This window comes from Haemaphysalis longicornis, unplaced genomic scaffold, assembly GCF_048455015.1.
Source record: "Haemaphysalis longicornis isolate Haplotype H1 unplaced genomic scaffold, Haemaphysalis longicornis Haplotype H1 scaffold_2, whole genome shotgun sequence".
In the NCBI taxonomy this organism is placed as follows: Eukaryota; Metazoa; Arthropoda; class Arachnida; order Ixodida; family Ixodidae; genus Haemaphysalis; species Haemaphysalis longicornis.
The window spans coordinates 7,308,176-7,317,782 of record NW_027526295.1 but is presented as its reverse complement, the minus strand read 5'-3'; the positions used below and the strand labels follow the sequence as shown (position 1 = coordinate 7,317,782).

The 9,607-nt window shown below is 45.2% G+C and overlaps 1 long non-coding RNA gene across 1 annotated transcript; it reads right to left on the bottom strand.

Moving 5' to 3' along the window:
* Positions 1 to 1,465: 1,465 nt before the first annotated feature.
* On the bottom strand, positions 1,466 to 6,326 carry LOC144168723 (uncharacterized). Its single transcript, XR_013322212.1, has 3 exons — positions 6,140 to 6,326; positions 5,084 to 5,195; positions 1,466 to 1,605 (listed from the first exon to the last, which is right to left on the bottom strand). It is a non-coding gene; the product is annotated as an uncharacterized LOC144168723 (long non-coding RNA).
* Between the last annotated feature and the right edge of the window lie 3,281 nt (positions 6,327 to 9,607).

The following is a 9,607-nucleotide window of genomic DNA, read 5'->3' as shown; positions in this document are numbered from 1 at the left end:
GCGCTGCCTCTTCGGGCGGGTGACAGGCGAAGCAGTTGCTTTCAATCAGCTCATTTGGGGACGCTGCTTTACAAGGCGCGCGGAAGCGCCGTCACGTGGTATTTTTCATATTTCCCGGGTTTTCTTTATCAGTCAGAATAAATGAGCACGCAATTAGTTCGTCGCTGAAAATACCGCATTTAGATGCCCCTCGTGGGTACCTACAAATGCCTCATTGACACTTCAGTGATTACGACAGTAATTCTCTAGTTAAATAATTAATTACCATTAATTAGTTAAGTCTCATTAACGAAAAAATTACTGGCCGCTTCTTCACAGTACTGCAAACATTATCCACTAGGTTTTCTTCGAGTTACGCCGTTGCTCTTTTTTTAAATCTTGGTGCATGATAGCTGGGACACCCTGTATACATACATGAAGCAGGGTGTCGAACTGGAACCAAACTGGTATTTTTGCTTGAGCTGAACCCAAACCCATACTTTTTCAGCCTGCTGAACCCGAGCCATAACTAACATAAAAAAGTAAATAATTTATTAACCTGTTCACGATGAAATGTCTTAATTAACCGTTCATTGTTTACAATGCACAGCGACTTGAGCTTTTCTCTTAACACCAACTTCTCTTATGCAGTTTCCCGCTCAGATCAATCACCACACTATCAACTGTGTCTTCGTAGTTGTAGGCTGCGTCTCCGTAGTTGTAGGCTGTAGGCTGAGAATGCTGTAGGCTGAGCAAATGAGATTTCAGTCTCGGCAGCCAGCAAAATATATGTCGGGGTAAATATTAGACCACACCCTCATAAAAAATCCTGTGGTGTTTTTGATGTATTTCTGTAGAGTTTTGTCTTCCTCTTGTGTAGAGATTTTGTAGAGTTTGTGAAGAATTTTTTTGACGAGCTCTTGACGTGTTTCAACAAGTATTTGGCCACGGAGTTTCTGTAGAGAGTTTGACGAGTGATTTTCTGTAGAACTTCTGATGTATTTTTGCAGCCTTTTTACGTACATTTATGCGTACTTCTTGATGCACTTCTCATGGAGTTTCTGTAGAGAGTTTGACGAGTGATTTTCTGTAGAACTTCTGATGTATTTTTGCAGCCTTTTTAAGTAGATTTATGTGTACTTCTTGATGCACTTCTATGGCTTTTATGATGACATCTTATGTACTTCATGACGTATTCTTACGGAGCTTCTTCATTTATTTCTGCGTACTTCCTGACGTGTTCTTGCCATTTTTGTAATGGGTTTCCTGAACTACATGAATATTTTAGGTCGGCAAATTGATACATAATTACACATTTTACGCTTTGCTGCAAGTAAGTGTTATTGGGCAAAATAGGGGCATTTTTGGCAGTCACAAGATGTAAATCGGTAGCATTGATAGTCACACATAAATTTAGTCAGACAGCGACAGCTAGCTGAAAGGCCAGCCAGTCAAAGCTGCTGAAATATACAAGCAGAGACAAAACTCAGCGACTCACGATCGATTTAATTCTGAGACAGAACTATGCAGCTGACTGACCGACAGCCTTGATTTTCCGTAACACTACGGACAGGAGGGTCGCCTTGATTAGCTGCTGTGGCACGGCAAATTTGGCACATGTGCAGGCTGGAAAGAAAGAAAAAGCAAGCTGATATCAGAATACAACATATCAAAAGTAACATTTTTTTTTAAATATCCTTTTTTTGCTGAAGTTTTGTTTTTAGTTTGACTCTCTTCGATGCTGATATTTAGCCCATTTTTAATTTCCTTAAATGCTAATTTGTTGATAAATTCTTAGCAAGAATACACTAATTCTCATTTGAATACTTGTGTCATAGCTTGAATTTTTTAAGGTTGCATGTGTGCTAAATTATTTTTACATGAACCGTACCAGCAGTGGTAGTAATTCAAAAGATTTTGCTCACATATACATGATCTCTCAGTATAAAAAGCCACCTCATGTCACCAGACGTTCGGCACCAGCAAAAATGACTGAAGGCTAATAAAGTTTTATCTGAATCCCCAGAATGACAGGTTACCTGCCAAAAAAAGCTATCCAATAAAAGCACCAATGACTTGGGTTCACTTACGAATAATGTTTGGACACCTAAATAGCTTGTGCGCCTGTATACACAGGACACCTATGCGGTTGTCATTCTCATTCTCTGTATATGTCCGTTGTTATGTCTTGTGCAGTTGTAAGTAGCTGGCACACATGAGAAGCCCAACAATTTGTTTTAGGCAATATAGATGTCCACAGGACCACTGCTGTACAAGGAAAGCTCACTAAGTGTAAAAAGTACTGCTTATTATTTTGTTGTAAGCAGCTATTATGCAGCTTCGATGTCTGCTCTCTATCAATTATCATCAGCTATTTTGCAATGCCTTGACGTTATTTTAGCTTTCGAATTCATTCATTGCTGAGACGTGCGAAGGAAAGTTTGATCCCCCGCTTAAGCGGGCGAACATGTGGATCCCCCGCTTTGATAGAGGAGAAATATCCAAAATACTACCCACATTAAAAACCACTGTTCTGAACGATGTGCAGGAAACAAGTTGCCGTAATTTATGGACAATTTATGCTCAGATGTCAGCTATTTTGAACGCATAGTATTCTATAGCTAGCAACACGTAGTGTTGTACGGCTTCGAGCAAATTTTCATTCATGGTTTTTTACCACGGTAGCTTTTTCCCATGCGAAAAACCACTAATGACATGATGGACATTCCATAATAGCCAGCCTGAAGACGAAATACATATAAGCAAAACTCTTCCAACCTACTACCATTGGTAGCGTGGTTCATGTCAACACTGCTTAGTATGCTGGCAAGGGGGCCTTGGGCAGACATAAGGAAAAACACAAATTCACAAATAAAAGTTACAGAGCTTCCTTAAATATATTCGGTTCGTTTCAACGAAAAAAATTAACGCAGGTTAAAAAACTGTTGAAAAGAGGAGAGACTAAGCGGCACAGAAAACGACCTGCCTTGTGCTGCCATAAAGGGTGCCAAATAGAACAAAAATAAAACAAAGGATGCGGTCCGTGTGGGGAGACGTGAGCCAAAGCAGAGCAAAAATAAGCAATGGGGTGAACTATTTTGTCATCAGCAGCGCCAACAAACCAAAATGTACAACTGTAGTAATGTTGGTAAATAATCAGCTCCACAGTGCAAAACATACAGAACAAAGGGACAAGAAAACACAGGACAGGCTCTGAAGTTAAACAAAAATATGCCGCCAATAGATGCACAAAAACAAAATTTAACCCAATGAAAGCCTCGGGCATTATTGGGTTAAGTTTCTCTCAGTTTTTGTATGCATGCTGGGTATACATTTTTGTGCAACTCCAATAAGTTTATTTTAGTTGACATTCAGAGCGTGTCCCATGTTTTCTTTTCCCTCTGTCCTGTCGGTTTTGTGCTGAGGATATAGACATGCACAATTGCAAGAAACGCAATGAAGACGAATAAACTACAATTGCTACACACTACGTGAAAGTCCCTAACAAGGATTTCTGTCCAAAAATTTTTAAGTAAGCATTGAACCAAATATTTCAAAGCTGGAGCTATACTAAAAGCTTACTGTGTATGAAGAGATCTGTGAAGGAAGTTTGAACAGCCACAGGTACGGATAATGCATGTTGTCATATTTATAGCTTTAATAGCAGCAAAAAAGACAACAGAAATTTTTTGAGTAATTTTTAAGTTTCAAATGTCCCTATCAACGTGCACAGCTACGGATAAGTCGTCACCTGACAATTATAACCAACCAAACTTCGCACGCCCACAGAATAGTCATCAGGCACAAATATGTATGTGAAATATTTCCTTTTCTTTACTGTTCATGCTTTTATTGGGGCAGCCAAACATACACTGGCACTAAATATTGAGTAGAAAGTGTTCACAATTTACATTAAATACAGTAGTCAAATCCCGTCAACCCTAATAAACAGAGCAATAAATCCTTCAAGTAAATTTTGCACAAAGCCATAACTTGCTTGATGCTTGAAAAAGTTTTCTAGCAAAAGAATATGTTACCAGGCAAATTGCCGCTTGTAAAACATGAAAAAAAAAACAGCATGAAAATTGGACCTAAGCTCACAATTGCAAAAACACAGGACAAGAACAAGTGCTATTTCTCAGCTGTTCATCAACACAAAGAATGTATATATGCACCGAAATATCGCGCTGGTGCCCAAATGCTTCAATAATGCCAGGCGTTTCGAACAGGCCGAACTTCCCGACATCCCTATGTGCATCCAAAAGAAAAAATTGTGTGTAAGGTGTTGAACCAAGATTTATTTTTCTCTCTTTGCGTCACACAATGCATTAATGATTTAGCCAAGGAAATGGGCACTGACCACTTGCGACAGGTAAAATTGCGATTTGGACCACTTGCCCACCATTTCCTCCCCATTGTGGGGCGTGCAATCGTGACCAGCAATTCAGTGGGGCTAGGATTTTAGGGAAAAGCAGATACCAACCAGCCCACAAGGTCATAAAAGCTTTTATGAAGGGATGCTCAGCAGGGCACTACTGTTAAGTTGAATCGGTCTGAAGTTTTTTCATGCATATTTAAGTTTTTTTTATCATTACGCGCACTGCTTCGGTTGACGAGAGGGATGATCTGCCTTTATAAATCCAACTTGGGGGTTCTACGCGCTGAAGCTATATCTGGTCTTGAGGGGTGCAGTAGTGAAGTGCCGGCACTTTCGTTTTTTTTTCTTTGATTCCAAAATTGGCTGCCGTGGCCGAAAGAACCTCTTGAAATGGTTGGCATCATTCGAGATACAGCAGCACATCTGCGTCTCCACAAAAGTTCAGTATATACATACATTTAGTGTGCAATAAACAAATGAGAGCCAGCTCGTACCTTGTGTTGTTTAAATTGTAAATCTACATCAAGCATTCGCAGTGCTACGTTGTGTCGGAAAAAATCTAATCTGCACAAATAATCACCAAAAACCGCACTGGTGTAAGATTGCTTAAACACCTTCAAAGAGTCCCTAGTGAAAAAATGACGACTTCAGATCACTGAAATTCCTTTGTGCATGTAACAGGAAGACGAGGTCTGTAAAAACCATAAAAGAAACGTGTTCACCCACTTTTGCATACACTGCCAAACAGTCGGCGGCGCCCGATGAGGAAACAGCCTCGGTCCTTGAAATAGGCCGCACCAAGAAGTCATTTTGAATGCAAGTTGCACCAGTCAGCAGCCTGCAACATGTAAGTTATTAGCAAACGACAGGCCAGATACCAGAATCATACTCTGCCTTAAACCTGCGAAATCCCAAATGCTGCGTTACTCTGATCACCAAGGTGTGTTGCACACTAAAATTCATTAAGCTGGAAATTCCGTAAGTGACCCAAATTTAACAGCCATTCTTGAATATTTTTACTTGGTTCTGAATGGTTAATTTACGTTTGCGATGCTACAGTAACAGTACGAAGCGCAACCAGCGCTACTCATACTACTGTACCAGTTACGACATGCGTGTAGTTCTGACGCTACAAATAAATTCGGGTTCCATACACTTTGTTCATTCCAACATGTCACGACCAAACTGAGCGTTCAAAAAGATTAATCATTCAATCGAAACGCGAAAAAAACATCCAGATGGCATTCTAATCTAATGCTGTACGCTCGGAAATCATTCGATTTATTATTTTATTCTAATGCTACACGCACGGCAATAATTCAATTTATTGTGCACGTTTTTTAACTGAAAACTATTATGACGGAAAAAAAAACGGCATCTGCAAAACGAAACAAAAACCGAGAGTGCAGATCATGCTAAAAGTACACGATTTGCGTTTAATGCATACACACTTATATCGTACCCGCACTCATATTCTCATATTCGCACTCTCCAGCTTCCCTTATTTCATTTCATATCAAAACATTCGGCTAGCAAAACAGAACAGGACACACACACACTTCACCAAACACAGTGCTAGAAATCGCGTGAGAATTGATTATGCTTACACACGCAACGGCCAGGTACAAAGGTCTATTGACAGATCTGCGCAACGCACAATGCGAGTCAGTGAAATCGTTAGGACTAACCGCTTACGCGGACCGCAGTTCGCGAGCAACTCTGCCGACTCTGCTACGATAAATACATATGACAAGAAAACAAAGTTCACTAGTACTCACTTACCTTCACTACTTCGCAGTATTTCTTCGTCCGGTAGATAAATCCATGGTAGTCAAATCACCGAAACAACGAAAGTTGAAGGCGTGCACAACCGTGCCGCCAACGGCCAGTAGCACCCCCACCGATACGGAGTGCAGATAGGACGGTCGGGCTCGCCGCGCAGCACTTTCCTGTCTCATGTTCGTCCGAGGGAAAAACTAGTTCCTGAAATGACACCCACCTTGAAAAAAACGCGTGGCGAAATAGATGCCCAAGTTATTGGTAAATACAGATATTAGTTGCCAATTATATACAAGAAAAGCTGGAGCGTGGGGTTTTTTTAAAGGAAACAGTAATTGTACCGACAATGTAGATTACGGCATTTAAGGCAATTTCAGGGTCTACGGTGGAAATACAGCTGGCGTGGGGTTGCGGACGCCGTAATTTTACGGTTTGTTCTGAGGCCGCTACTAAAAACGCCGATCGAGGGACTTTAGCCGCTACCACTAGCAGCGCATTTTCCGCACTTTCGCGCGTCGACATCGCCCCGCGTTGACGGTGTCGGCAAATGCACGGCGACGTGAGCTGACGCGGGAGCGCCAGGAACACCCGAAAGCAGACGACATCGTCCGGATTCCATGTCTATCTTCTGGCTTGGAGTCATTACTTTCGCAGAAAACAATCAATTTTTTTTAACCTACGGTAATCGGGTGCCTTGAGGCAAATTACAAGCTATTTCTGTTCGAAAGTGCGCATTCCTTCGTGGCTAGCTTGGCTTCCATCGGGGAGACCGGGGATTTCGGATAGCTTTTTGCGAGTTAAATACGGGAACTTTGGCTACATCGCTTGTAGTGTTAGCATTATGGGCTTGTCTGCAAGATCGGTGCGTAACGAACAAAGTTTATTAAAGCCAGAAATCTAGCGGCGCATTCAATTTCATTCGCGGCTACCGCAGCTTGCATAGGGGGAACGATGAAGCGCGATTGCTTTTCTTGGCTCAAATAAGGGAGCTTTGGTTACATCACTTGCATTATTAGCATAATTGGCTTCGCCTCCAAGATCGACGTGGAAAAAACAAGCGTTATCACTGCTGAAATTTGTCAAATACAACCAAAACGAATCACCCGACAATATTCGTTGGCAGCCTCTGTTAGTGTACCGAATTTTTGCTCACGCGCGTACCAGGTCTCTCTCCCCAGCCCTCGTCGGGGAAGGTCATGGCCAGCGAGAGCTCCCCACAGGCGACCGGCGCAGCCGCGCCGGACCGGTTCCCCCGTGGCCCGCCGTCACCGTCCGCCGGCCCGTCCGCCTACCGCACCCTTCTGCCCACGCTCCCCACCGGAAAGCTCAGCGAGAACGCGTTGTTCCTACACGGAGATCCGTCGGCGCGGCCCTACGGGGTCGAAGACTTCGCATCTGCCCTCGACAACATCACAGACTTGAGGGCGATCGAGTGTCTCGGCCCCTTTCAGTTCAACCACGTATGGATGATCACCTTCAGAGCAGAAAACGAGATGGAAGCCTTGGCAGCACGGACCGAGATTGTGGTGAAGGGAAGGCGATGCCTGGTCATCAACCCGAACCAACGTGAAGTCGCCGTTAAGGTGCATTGGCTTCCACCAAGGGTGCCTGACGAACTGATCGTGCGGCAGCTGGAGCGCTTCGGCCGTGTGCAACGAGTTGAGCGTGATGGCTGGAGAAAACACGGGCTCGCGCACATGACCGGCACGAGCAGGGTGTATCACATCATCCCGTCCAGCCCCACGTCGCTGAATGACGTACCGCACCAGGCGACCGTGCAGGGGTGCCCCATACTGATAGAGGTAGCTGGTAGGCCAGCACTGTGCCTGCGATGCTACCACACCGGACACTATCGTAGGAGCTGCAGGACGCCGTGGTGCCGTTCGTGTCGCTCCTTCGGCCACGACCACGCAAACTGTACGGTCTTGTATGCCGCCAGAGTCAAGCAGCGAGCGTCCGCACGGCCTCAGTTGGAGGAATACATGGACGCGGACGACATGGCGGCCATGATGAGCAGCGCAGATCAAGAAGAAGCAGAATCCAATGCAATGCCAACCGACGAGCCCAGCCCGCCCCCCTCTACATCTCCCCCGCCGGCTTCCGAAGCCCCCGCAGCAGAGGCAGCAGAGGAATGCAGCAACCCCGAGGAGGTCAAGGAGGCCACGGGAGAGGAGCGAGAGGGAAAGGAGGAGCAGCCACCGCCGGAGGACCCTTTTGGCGTGCGTGGACACAATCCAACCAACGCCCCCTTCACCGGAGGGTCCCGGCGCCGTGGACTCCCAGGAAGACAGCAAAGAACCTGAAAGCAAAATTGTGACGCGCCGAAAGGCACGCGGCAGGGCCGGAAACAACACCGGCCAGGGAGAAAGCGGGTCAAGGAACCCCGAGGGACCGAGATAAAAGCAGTCGAGGTGAGCGCCTTTCCCACAATGAGCCTCCCCCAAACCTTTTTAAAACTAGCCACGCTTAACGTAGTCAGCCTTGTCTCCGCAAAACGGAGACTTTGGCTATTAGAACTTCTGAATCAGGAAAAAATTGATGTAGCCTTTCTTCAGGAAACAAAAATCGGAAACCCAGACGATGCAAAAAATTTTGTACGCCTGTTCGGCAATCAGTTCTGGTGCTTTCACACTCTGACCGAGACCCGAGCAGGCGGCGCAGCCATTCTCGTTAGGAAAAATGATTCGGTCAAAATCGTCGACTGCGAATTGGGCAAAGATGGCCGTTTCAGCCTAGTGGACGCATTTGTGGGAGGGGAACTAACCCGTTTCCTGTGCATTTACGCTCCCAATGACCCACCATCACGAAGTGAGCTCTTCACCGCCACCCGCCCTCTTTTGAATGTCCCATGCAACGTGATATTCGGAGGTGACTTTAATTGTGTGACGGAAAAAAGTGACAGAGCGGGTGGGTGCAGCAGCACCGATGCCTCGTCGCGAATTTTAAAGTCAGTGGTTCGTGACTGTGACGTGACCGACGCGGCCTCGGGACGGAAGTGGGCCACCCCACGATACACCAGATGGAGTGGTGCGTCTCAGGCCCGGCTGGACCGGTTTTATGTCTCAGGAGACTTACTTTCACGAATACAAGACTACGCCGTGACACCCGTCCCACTGTCTGACCACGGCCTAGTGACATGTGAAATTAGGTACGATGTAAACCAAAAGCATGGCAAACTAAATCCCCGTTGGATAATGAACGCATCGATAATGCAAAACCCAGAATTCGTAGAACGCGTGCGGGAAGAAATAAAATGCTTGGGATCCCGCACGATAGGGGCTAGCGAGTGGGAATCTTTCAAAACTAAAATCAAAGAAGTTGCAACCACCATAGGCAGGCGAGAGGCCGCGCGCGGAAGAGCTACCCAAAACCGCCTCATGTCAACGCTGCGAGACCTCATCGAGGCGGATGAAGAGAGGCCTGGGGAATTTCGCGAGGACATCCGCGTAACTAAAAAAGAGCTTTTCAGTG